This window comes from Oryctolagus cuniculus, chromosome 17 (assembly GCF_051225735.1).
Source record: "Oryctolagus cuniculus isolate XC-2025 breed Fujian yellow rabbit chromosome 17, ASM5122573v1, whole genome shotgun sequence".
Lineage (NCBI taxonomy): Eukaryota > Metazoa > Chordata > Mammalia > Lagomorpha > Leporidae > Oryctolagus > Oryctolagus cuniculus.
In genome coordinates, this window is record NC_142883.1 from 59,557,501 (window position 1) to 59,569,753 (window position 12,253).

A 12,253-nucleotide genomic window follows, 5' to 3' on the forward strand; every position below is an offset into this window, starting at 1 on the left:
GGTTCTCTCCCCAAATGGCTGCAAAGGCTGGAGCTGAACCAGTCCGAAGCCAGGAGCCAGGAGCTTCTTCTGGGTCTCCCATGCAGGTGCAAGGGGCCAATAACTTGGCCATCTTCCATTGCTTCCCCACACACATTACCAGGGAGCTGGATCGAAAGAGGAGCAGCTGGGACTCAAACCAGTGCCCACATTGGATGCCAGCACTGAAAGCATTGGCTTTACCTATTATACCACAGTGCTGGCCCCTGAGAGCTGGTTTTTTGAAAAAGTAAACAGAGGGACTGGCACTGTGGTGGAGCAGGTTAACACCCTGGCCTGAAGCACCAGCATCCCATATGGCGGCCGGTTCGAGACCCAGCTGCTCTACTTCCTATCCAGCTCTCTGCTATGGCCTGGGAAAGCAGTAGAAGATGACCCACGTCCTTGGGCCCTTCCCTGCACCCCTGAGGCAGACCTGGAAGAAGCTCCTGGCTCCTGGTTTCGGATCAGCGCAGCTCCTGCCGTTGTAGCCAATTGGGGAGTGAACCATTGGATGGAAGACCTCTCTCTCTCTCTCTCTCTCTACCTCTCCTCTCTCTGTGTAACTTTGCCTTTCAAATAAATAAATACATCTTTTAAAAAAAGAAAAGAAAAAGTAAACAGAATCTACAAAGCATCAGACTAAAAAAGAGAGAGAAGACCCAACCAAATAAAAAGGAAGACGTAACAACAGATACAGCAGAAATAGAAAACGAGAGAAGACCATGATGAATAATTATACACCAACAGAGTGAATGACTTAGACATGAATACAAGAATATAAGTTCTAGACTGTACAACCTACCACGAATAAATGATGAAGAAATTTTGTAAGACACAGCCTCAGGCAATGCAGTCTTTTTTTTTTTTTTTTTTTTTTTGACAGGCAGAGTTAGACAGAGAGAGACAGAGACAAAGGTCTTCCTTCCGTTGGTTCACCCCCCCCAAATGGCCGCTAGGGCTGGCACGCTGCACTGATCTGAAGCCAGGAGCCAGGTGCTTCCTTCTGGTCTCCCATGGGGTGCAGGGCCCAAGCACTTGGGCCATCCTCCACTGCACTCCCGGGCCACAGCAGAGAGCTGGCCTGGAAGAGGAGCAACCAGGACAGAACCCAGGGTGCTGGTGCCACAGGCGGAGGATTAGCCTAGTGAGCCGCGGCACCGGCCAAGGCAATGCAGTCTTAAAGAGTGGTTCCTATGTGCGTCATGTTGCCGTATGAGCGCATGCTCAGCCGGGGAACAGGTCGGCCCGACCACTGCAGCCAGTGAGGGATCTGCAGGGATTCAAGTGACTCCTGGAGCGCTGTACTTTCTGGTCGGTTGACTGAGTTTTGCCAGCTTCTATGCTGTCCCACTTGTTCTATACTTGCTCTCAGGGGCTGGGCCCATGATCTCTGTGTGCAGCCATGCTGGAAATCAGTGCCACAGCCTCCATGGGTGCTTGTTTGTTTTAAAGAGTCATTTATTTATTTGAAAGGCGGAGTTACAGAGAGGCAGAGGCAGAGAGAGAGGTCTTCCACCTGCAGGTTCACTCCCCCAATGGCCACAATGCCTAGAGCTGCGCCAATCCGAAGCCAGGAGTCAGGAGCTTCTTCCAGGTCTTCCATGCGGGTGCATCTTCTACTGCTTTCCCAGGCCATAGCAGAGAGCTGGATCGGAAGTGGAGCAACCAGGTCTCTAACCGGCGCCGCTGCAGGCTGAAGCTTTACCCACTATGCCCCAGCACCGGCCCCAACTCTGCCTTTCTAATACACAAGTAATTTTTTTAAATATGAGTATTTTGCATGAGACATAAATATAAGATCCAGCGTTGATGATTTATGATTCTGTAAAACGACTAGATCATCGTAACTTTGAAACCATCCCACACATAAACACGGAGCTGGCTATGACACTGGGCTCAGTGACAAAGACAAAAGACGCAAACACACCCCTCCCCGCCTGGTGCACCTGAGCTCAATCCTTCCTCCAGACTCTCTGTTACTAAATTTTGTCTCGGAGTCTTTTCCACAGTCAGCCCTCTCTCGTTTGGCAAGCCTTCCATCTCAAGAAATCCAAACATCTCTGTCCTGAGGTTTTCGAACTTCACTTGCTAACAGGTCAAGTGCTCACGTGCCACATGATGTTTTAATTGTGTCTGAGCTGCAGACCGGAGCGGCCAGAGGTGCAAGGCACCAGACCTGCCGCAGGTCATCGGGCACTATGGAGACCATTCATTCCCTGGGGGCTCAGGCTAGCCTTCCTCACTGTGCGTGGCTTCAGCACACTTTTTTTTTTCCCCTTTGCAAAGGGGCTCTGAGGCCGAGGGCTGTACCTCAGGTTGGCCAGAGCAGGACAGTTACCCACTGTGAGGGTTTCTCCAACACACCCTCTACCTGGGGACCCAGAGACAAGAGGCTGCAGTTCCTACAAGGCCACAATGGAAGCCTCGTCCTTGTCTCACTTACCTTTTAGCTACTACAACTAACAATAACTGAGGCATTGCAAATTTCACTTTTTCTCCTTCTTTTGTCTTTCCTTGTGCACCCAGTGGGCCAGCAGCCCAGGCGCTGCACATCTGCAGCAGGAGCACAAAGGGCCCTACCGTGACCAGGTAAAGAAACAATCAGGAGTGAGATCCCAGTGGAAAGAATGGGTCATCAAAGAAGGAGGTACCTTTCTCTGAAGGGAGGAGAGAACTTCCACTTTGACCATGGCCTTGTGTAAATATGATCAGAGTCAGTGAACTCAGGGGGCTTCCATAGCCTTGGCAGCTCATGACAAGAGCCTAGGGTGATTACTGATGCCATAAACAGGAGTGTCAATTTGTTAAGTCAACAACAGGAGTCACTGTGCACTTATTCCTCATGTAGGATCTTTGTCCTTAGTGTGCTGTACATTGAGATTTAATGCTATAACTAGTACTCAAACAGTATTTTTCACTTTATGTTTCTGTGTGGGAGCAAACTGTTGAAATCTGTACTTAATATATGCTAAACTGATCTTCTGTATATAAAGAGAATTGAAAATGAATCTTGATGTGAATAGAAGGGGAGAGGGAGTGGTTACGGGGAGGGTTGTGGGTTGGAGGGACATTATGGGGGGGAAGCCATTGTAATCCATATTCTGTACTTTGGAAATTTATATTCATTAAATAAAAGTTTAAAAAAAAGAAACAATCAGAACTTCTGAGCACAGAATAATAAATTAGGAAACTAAGAAGCAGTGGCTGGCGCAGTGGCATAACAGGTGAAGCCACCGCCTGCAGTGCCGGCATCCCATGTGGGCGCCAGTTGAGTCCTGGCTGCTCCACTTCTGATCCAGCTCTCTGCTATGGCCTGGGAAAGCAGTAGAAGATGGCTCAAGTTCTTGGGTCCCTGAGGCTGCATGGGAGACCTGGAGGAAGCTCCTGGCTCCTGGCTTCAGATCAGTGCAGCTACGCCCGTTGTGGCCAACTGGGGAGTGAACAGCCGGAGCTGTGCTGATCTGAAGCCAGGAGCCAGGTGCTTCTTCCTGGTCTCCCATGTGGGTGCAGGGCCCAAGGACCTGGGCCATCCTCCACTGCGCTCCTGGGCCACAGCAGAGAGCTGGACTGGAAGAGGAGCAACCGGGACAGAATTCAATGCCCCGACCAGGACTAGAACCCGGAGTGCCGGCGCCGCAGGCGGAGGATTAGCCTAGTGAGCTGCGGTGCCGGCCCTGTAACTCTGCCTTTCAAATAAATAAATCAATCTAAAAAAAAAAAAAAAAGTGTTTTTTCCTATGTATGTAAAGTCTAAAAGGGCACAGTTGTTATGGTAACAGGAATATGAACTGATAATTAAAAACTGAATTTAAGACTTTTTTGATATCGATTTAAGGTTCTTCAGCCCAGCCCACTTGCAAATAAGAATGCACAAGAGGCCCAACGTGAACCCAGACAAAGCTGCTTGGGGGCTTCTGCCCCACCACAAGGGAGGCAAAAATGATGTGGACTCCACAGGCAGCTAGTTTAGGACAGCTAAGCTGGAAGTCACTAACCCCCACCCCATGTGTAATTCCATCCTCTCATTTACCAATCAAAAACCCCTTTTTCCAGCTTGCATCTGCTTCATCCAGGACCTGGGGGAAGACGCCATCAAGGGCCGGCACTTTGGCAAAGAAGGTTACGCCTCCTCCTGCAGTGCTGGCATCCCATATGGGCCCTGGTTCATGTCCCTGCTGCTCTGCTTCTGACCCAGCTCCCTGCTAATGTACCTGGAAAAAGCAACACAAGATGGCCCAAGTGTTCTGGGCCTCTGCACCCACGAGGGAGACCCAGATGTTGTTCCAAGCTCCTGGCTTCAGCCTGGCCCAGCTCCGGCCATTGCAGCCATCTGGGGAGTGAACCAGTGGATGGAAGATCTCTCTCTCTGTGTCTCTGTAACTCTGACTTACAAGTAAATAAATAAATCTTTAAAAACAAGAAGAAGGTGGCGGCTCATGATTTGTGGGTTGGCACTCTTCCCCGTGCGTGCTGTCCACAGGATAGAACGTGAATGTGTTTTTCTGCAGGACCTCACAGCATGGAGTGAGCTCTCCAGGAAAGCTGCCACTTGCAAAACAGGTGCAGGATGTTAACGGACACTGTCTCAGAGGGTTTTTTTTTTTTTTCTTTCCATTTTGCATCTCGTCATCGATTTCTAGTCCTCATTCTGATTCATCCCTTCTCTATATTCAGGACTGGAAAGAATCCAAAACAGTACAAAGCCACAAACACTTAACAAAACAATGCCTGCAAGACCGGAGATGCACAAGGGTCCGTGGAGAGCTGTGAGCTCTGTGGAGAGCAGCCATTTAATTTCTGCTCCAAAATCCACACAAGGGCTTTTGTTCCGGAGAGTCATGATGCTCTCTGGAGCAAGCCCAAGCACTGAGTACGGGAACCCGCTGTCTCCCAGCAGCGAGAAGACCCGGCCTCCCAGCCAGCCAGAATGGCTCTTGGGGGCCGGCCTCTGGAGATGGTTGAGCTCCTCCCTGCCACTAACACTGCAGCCCCACCCTGCCGGCTCTTGGGTTTGTTGTTTTGTTTTTGTTTGTAAGATTTATTTATTTGAGCCGGCGCTGCGGCTCACTAGGCTAATCCTCCGCCTTGTGGCTCCTGCACACCGGCTTCTAGTCCCTGTCGAGGCGCCGGATTCTGTCCCGGTTGCCCCTCTTCCAGGCCAGCTCTCTGCTGTGGCCAGGGAGTGCAGTGGAGGATGGCCCAAGTGCTTGGGCCCTGCACCCCATGGGAGACCAGGAGAAGCACCTGGCTCCTGCCTTCGGATCAGCGAGTGCGCCGGCCACAGCACGCCAGCCGCGGCGGCCTTTGGAGGGTGAACCAACGGCAAAGGAAGACCTTTCTCTATGTCTCTCTCTCTCACTGTCCACTCTGCCTGTCAAAAAAAAAAAAAAAGATTTATTTATTTGAAAGGCAGGGTGACACGGAAAGTGAGATCTTCCATCTGCAGGTTCACAGCTCCACCCCCGCAAATGGCTGTAATACCTGGGGCTTGTCCAGGCCAAAGCCAGGAGCCTGGAACTTCATCCGGGTCACCCACATGGGTGGCAGACGCACAAGCACTTAGACCATCTTCTGCTGCCTTCCCAGGTGCATTGGTAGTGAGTTGGATCAGAAAGGGAACCGCGAGGCTTGAACCAGCAGCCAGTGTTGCTGGCAGCAGCTTAGCTCACTGTGCTACAACACTGGCCCTGCTTGGGTATTTTTAGCATTCAGGTATAATTGGCAGATTAAAAAGCATATATATATAAAGCTTATATGTTTCAATATATGACTACACTGTGATATGATCATCTCAATAAAGATCATTAAAATCTATTTCCTCACCTGGTTATCATTTGCTTCTTGTGTTATGAAAATGCTTGACTCGCTTAGCTTAGCAAATTTCAAATATACATTATTATTAACCATAGTTACCTTGCTATGTAGATCTTTAGAGGTCATTTATTCATCTTGCCTAACCTAACCATTTTTTTTTTAAGATTTATTTGCTTATTTGAAAGAGAAAGAAGGAGAGGCAGAGAGGCAGAGAGGCAGAGAGAGAGGTCCTCCATCCACTGGTTCACTCCCCAGATGGCCACAATGGCTGGAGCTGTGCCGATCCGAAGCCAGGAGCCAGGAGCCTCCTCCGGGTCTCCCACGCAGGTGCAGGGGCCCAAGGACTTGGGCCATCCTCTACTGCTTTCCCAGGCTATAGCAGAAAGCTGGATTGGAAGTGGAGCAGCTGGGTCTCGAACCAGCGCTCACATGGGGGGGCGGCACTGTAGGTGGTGGCTTTACCCGCTACGCCCCTAACCCTACCTTTATACTCTTCGTGTTGGCCAGCTTCTTGGTGTTATAAACAAACACCCAAGGAAACAAATTCTATATAGAGAAAAGGCTCACCGTTTTCAAGGTTCAAGTTCAAGATCGAGCAGCCCTTATTGGTCAGTGGATAAGAACTGTGGCTGCGGGCAAAGGAGGGACCACGTGGAGGGCCGGGAAGCAGAGACAGAAGCTGAGCCCCACTCCGTTCTTCCCAGCCACCCTTCTCTTGAGAGCTACCTCCCGAGAGCACCCCCACCCCAGTAACCTAGGCCCACCTCCTGAACACCGCAGTTGTGACGTAGGCGGGTAGGTAGCTAGGAAACAAAGAGGCGCTGACCACTGCCCCCAGCATCCGCGCTGCCGCCTCTCGCCACCCAAACCCTGCACGGCTGCAGGCTGGATACCCACCTCCCTCGCCAGGCACCTGAGCCTCACTTCCCACCGTGCGTGATCACCATGACAACCACGCGCTGGCTGCAGCCCCACGAAGAGATCCCCAAAAAAAGGGACAAGGAAGTGAGCAGCACTGAAGCCCCGCCCAAATTCTGCCTCATTTAAATATTCCATTATGGCCCCACCTCCTACCCTGTAAGGGGATGACACCAGCTCTGGTGGGGACAGCAGCTCTTCCTTGCTCACGCAGAGAGGTTGGCTGAGCGTCTGAGTGTGTGCCATCCCTTTCCGTAAACCGTGCTTTCCTGTGCACCGTTCTGTCTCCTGGACTTCTTCCACGTGGGGGACATGAACTTGGAAGAGGCCCAGATGGGAGGTCTAAGTCTCCACCCTCTTAGTACCATTTACTTATGACTTTGGGGTTTAAATGTGTGCATGAGTTCAGGGACCAAATCATATTCAAACTACGGCATCTCACCCCTGGTCCCTGAAACTCCTGTCCTTCTCACACACAGCAACCATTCCATCCCCAGGCCTTTTTCTTTTTTTTTTTAATTTATTTATTTTTATTTGAAAGGCAGAGTTACAGAAAGAGAGAGAGAGAGGGAGAGACAAAGAGAGAAAGAGATCTTCCATCACTGGTTCACTCCCTCAAATGGCTACAACAGCCGGGGCCCCTGGAACTCCATCTGAGTCTCCCATGTAGGGTGACAGGGGCCCAAGTACTTGGCCCATCTTCTGCTGCCTTCCCAGGTGCATTAGCAAGGAATTGGACCAGAAGTGGAGCAGCCGGGACTCATATTGGTGCTCATATGTCCATTACAAGTGGCGGCTTAACCCACTGCACCATAACACTGGCCCTGGCTTCCGTCTTAATTCAGTCTAGCATTAATCCAAAAGCCCGTGGTCTCATCAGAGAAAAGATAAATTGCCGCTGTGAGCCTGTAAGAATCCAAGTTACATATTCCCAGATGCACGGGTAACACAGGCACCGTAGACACATTTCTAGTCCAGATGGAAGTAACAGGCCAACAAAAAGAATGAACCGGATCAAAGTCAGACCGAGAGCCAGGAGGTCAAACAGGAAATCCTAAAGCTCCACGGACAGCACCCAGAGTACACCGGGGCCACCTCAAGGCTTTGCTGGTTGCAGCCCACAATGGCTGCTCTGTGGGACTCTGCACAGAGATCTCTGTGACTTTCCAGGGTGGGCCACTTGTCACTCTTACCCTCCTGACTGCTAGGTGTTAGGATTTTTAGGGGCTTGGAGAAGGCCAGGAGGTAGCTAGTTAAAGTAGAAAAGACTTTATCAGGGACAGAATTGGGGGTGGGGGTAAAGAGAGTGGGGGTTGGGCCTGCCCGGACAGCGGACAGCGGACAGGGGGTGTGAAGCCAGCTGGCATTGCATCTAAGCAGTACTCAGAGCCCGTTCTTAAGCTGCTTGCTGGGTGGGGGGATACAGAGCGCCACATGGACCCTGAGAAGGCGGGAGGGTGGGGATCTTGCAGCAAGGCTCCTGGGTGAAGCTTACAGGGGGCTTGTCCAAGCAATAAACATCCCAGCAGCCTTTAGGTTATCTCTCTGCACCCAATTGCATAGACCCCAGTGACCTAATGGGTTCTATCCGGCCTCAGCGGCCTAAGAGGTTGCAACACTGAGGTCTCACAGTGAGGCATCACGTGATCAGGAACTCCAAGCCAGGAGTCCAACCCTGCAGCGCAACTCTGCCTGCACCCCCACCACCCCCACTCCCACCCCCACCAGGCTTTCCCTGGAAAGCCTGGTGGAAGCCGCCATGATGGCTCATAATCCTTGCATCCTGCACACCAGCAAAACTGGCACTGTGTGCACCACGCCAAGGCCGGCCTTTAGCACAAGCCACAATTGGGTCCACTTGAACCCTAGAGAGCTTCCGGTCTCAGGCGCACTCTCAGAGAGAGCCCCCTGGGTCCGAGACCCAATTTGGCATTTCCAATCCTCCAGACCTAGAATTTTAAGAGTGGCCTTGAAGATTGCTGGGATGCACTCAAGGTCTTTCTCCCATTCTCCTATTGTCTGGCTGATGGCTGCTTTACACTTGTGCTATTTTTTCTTTTTTTTTAAGATTTATATATTTTGGGCCAGCGCTGTGGCACAGTGGGTTAACACCCTGGCCTGAAGCGCCAGCAACCCATATGGGTGCCAGTTCTAGTCCTGGCTGCTCCTCTTCTGATCCAGCTCTCTCCCATGGCCTGGGAAAGCAGTGGAAGATGGACCAAGTCCTTGGGCCCCTGCACCCACGTGGGAGACCCAGAAGAAGCTCCTGGCTTCTGGCTTCAGATCAGCGCAGCTCTGGCCATTGCGGCTATCTGGGGAGTGAATCATCAGATGGAAGACCTCTCTCTCTGTCTCTACCTCTCTCTGTAACTCTTTCAAATAAATAAACTAAATCTTTAAAAATAGATTTATGTATTGTATTTGAAAGGCAGAGTTAGGGGGTGGGGATAGGTCTTCCATCCGCTGATTCACTCCCCAAATGACCACCGGAGCAGCCGGGACTCAAACCGGTGTCCATATGGATTGCCAGCACTGCAGGCAGAGGACAAACCTACTGAGCCAAGTGGCATCTTAATCACTGTGCCAAATACCTGCCTGCTATTTCACTTTTTAGGTGTTCACTAAGGCAAATTTAATTACTTTTAGATAATGAAATGGTCTTTATTTATTTGACTCTGCAAAAACAAATAAGAAAATGTTGAAAATATAACAGCAGTAGGAGTTAAGTCTCTACACAGGAGGAACAGGATAGCCCATGTACTGTTAGTGGGACTCCAAAATGATACAGTCACTTTGGGAAACAGCTTGAAAATGTCTTTGAAAGTTGAAGATAGAGGGCTGGTGTTATGGCACAGTGGGTTAAGCTGCTGACTATTGTGCCAGCATCCATATAGTCAGTGGTTCAAGTCCCAGCTGCTCCACTTCTGATCCAGCTCCCTGTTAAAGTGCCTGGGAAAGCAGCAGAAGATGGCCCAGGTGCTTGGGCCCCTCCCTCCACGTAAGAGAACTGATGACGTTTCAGGCTCCTGGCTTCAGCCTGGCCCAGCCTGGGATGTTGTGGCTGCTTGGGAATGAATGACCCAGCCATCCCACACTACGGAAAATAACAACCTATGGCCATAAAATGACTATTTCAGGAATATCCATAGGAGCTTATTTCCAATACACAATAACTGAAAACAATGCAGGGGTCATTAGCAGATGAATTCAGATGGTTCAGCCGTGCCGGGCTGAACCACAGACACAGAAACTGCACAGATAAATCTCAAAAGAATCAATGCTGAGTGATAGGGGCCAGGCAAAAACACTGTGTGCTGTGTGGTGAGACCGATTCTTTTAAACCCCCAGCAAACGCAGCCTAATCAACAGCAGCAGAGCAGATGATTGGTCACTCAGTGAGGGAGGTGGGCGGAGGGCGACCGCAAAGGCCGGGAGGATGCTTTTCAGGGTCACCAATGTGGCTGTTCACAACCTAAGTGGGGTGATGGGTTCACACAGGACAATACTCATCAAATGGTCGTCTTTATAAAAAAAAATTTTTTTTTCTGTTTTTTTGAAATCCAGAGTTACAGAGAGAGGTAGAGCCAGAGAGAAAGAGAGGTCTTCCATCCGCTGATTCACTCCCCAATTGACCACAACAGTCAGAGCTGCGCCAATCTGAAACCAGGAGCCAGGAGCCTCTTCGGGATCTCCCACGTGGGTTCAGGGGCCCAAGGACTTGGTTCATCTTCTACAGCTTTCCCAGGCCATAGTAGAGAGCTGGGTGGGAAGTGGAGCAGCTGGGACTGAACTGGTGCCCATATGGGATGCTGGTTCACTCTCCAAATGACTGCAATGGCTGGGGCTGGGCCAGGCCAAAGCCAGTAGCCAAGAGCTTTATTTGGGTCTCCCTTCTGGTACAGGGGCCCAAGTACTTGGGCTATCTTCTTCTGCTTTTCCCAGACCATTAGCAGGAAGCTGGATTGGAAGTGGAGCAGCTGGGACTTGAACTGGAGCCACAGACAGTGACTTAACCAGCTATGCCACAATGCTAGCCCCAAGACTGTTTTATTAGCCTTGGTTTCTTGTTCATGCATCCTTTATTTGATTTTATTGTATAGGTTGATCAGTGCTCCTGTTGTCTTCCCATAGACCTTGTTGTAGAGAGATTATGTTCTATTAATATTCTCCATAGCTTTTTTTAAAAAAGATTTATTTTTTAAAAGACTTATTTATTTGAAAAGCAGGGTATGTCCAGTTTTCTGAGCCTTTGTATCCTTTCTTTTACCTTTTGTCAACAGTTCTGGTGTTTCTGTGAGTTTGAGCCATTCAGTCCTCCAAAAGTTTCACCCCTGACATCCTTGGCAGAGTGTTCCAATCACGTACTATGGGGCGGTGCTCCTTTTCAATGAAGTCCCCTAAACAGCACTGTAAATTCTGCCCTCCTTGGACTGGCAGCCTCAGGATCAAGAACCATAGACACTACTCTGGTTCCTACCAACACCTAAAGGTTACAGCCTGCAGCAACCTCAGGGGATAGTCCTTTTCCTCCCTTGTCGGGCCTAGAATCTCCCCTGTTTGGGTTTATGTTAACTTGACCCTAGTTATTGGTCTAGTAGCCAGGAGGGAAAGAAAAGGTATATCCTTAGATGGGCACTGGTTTTATTACAAACAAAAGGCTTCTGTCTGTATCTGTTTCTATATCTAAGTCTAAATGCAGACTTGCTATGTAATTCCTTTGACCAAGAGTGGGAGAGTAATGGTGTCACGTGACTTCCAAGGCTATGTCATAATCAGCCACGGGTGTCCCCCTTGCTCACTGAACTACTCACTTTGGAATCCCAGAGTCGCCTTGTAACAAATCCAGCTACCCCGAGTTTTTCCTGCTTCAGATATTTAGGCACTCCTGTGAAATCCAAGCTGAACTCGTCTGTAAGCCATCTCAATCCAGGTACGAGACATGTGAGCAAAAACTCCATCTTGGAAGTAAACACAGCCATCAGATCATCTCAACCGAGGCTACAAACAAAATGGGGCAGAGAAGAGCTCCTCCCCACAGAATCCAAGAACACAATAAAATGATTGTTCTGAGGTGTTTGTTAACAGAACAGATAGTAGAAACAACTGAAATGTTTTACCTATCCTCTTATTTTCCCGAATTTTACGGATTTTCGTTTTGTGTCTTATATTACTCTTCCATCTGAGTCTGAGGAGACACGCCGAACCTTTAACAGTGAATGTTTACGCCAAGTAAGTCCTGAACCAGCACCTCAGGTCTTTCTGCCTTTAGACTCGCGTCTTCCCACTCCAATTATTCTGACATCCAGTTTCCTCTGGGTAATCGGCGCGGGGCTTCAACTCCCAAGGGCTGCCCTAGCTTCTGGGACCGCCAAGTTGTCTACCAGACCTGTCTCTGCCCTGGCGAAACTTTGAAGTTGGCTTCAGAGCCTTGCAGGTTCAACAAGCAAGTCATAGTGATGGGTGGAGGAGGTTGCCATGGAGACAGGTCCAGGGCCAGAGG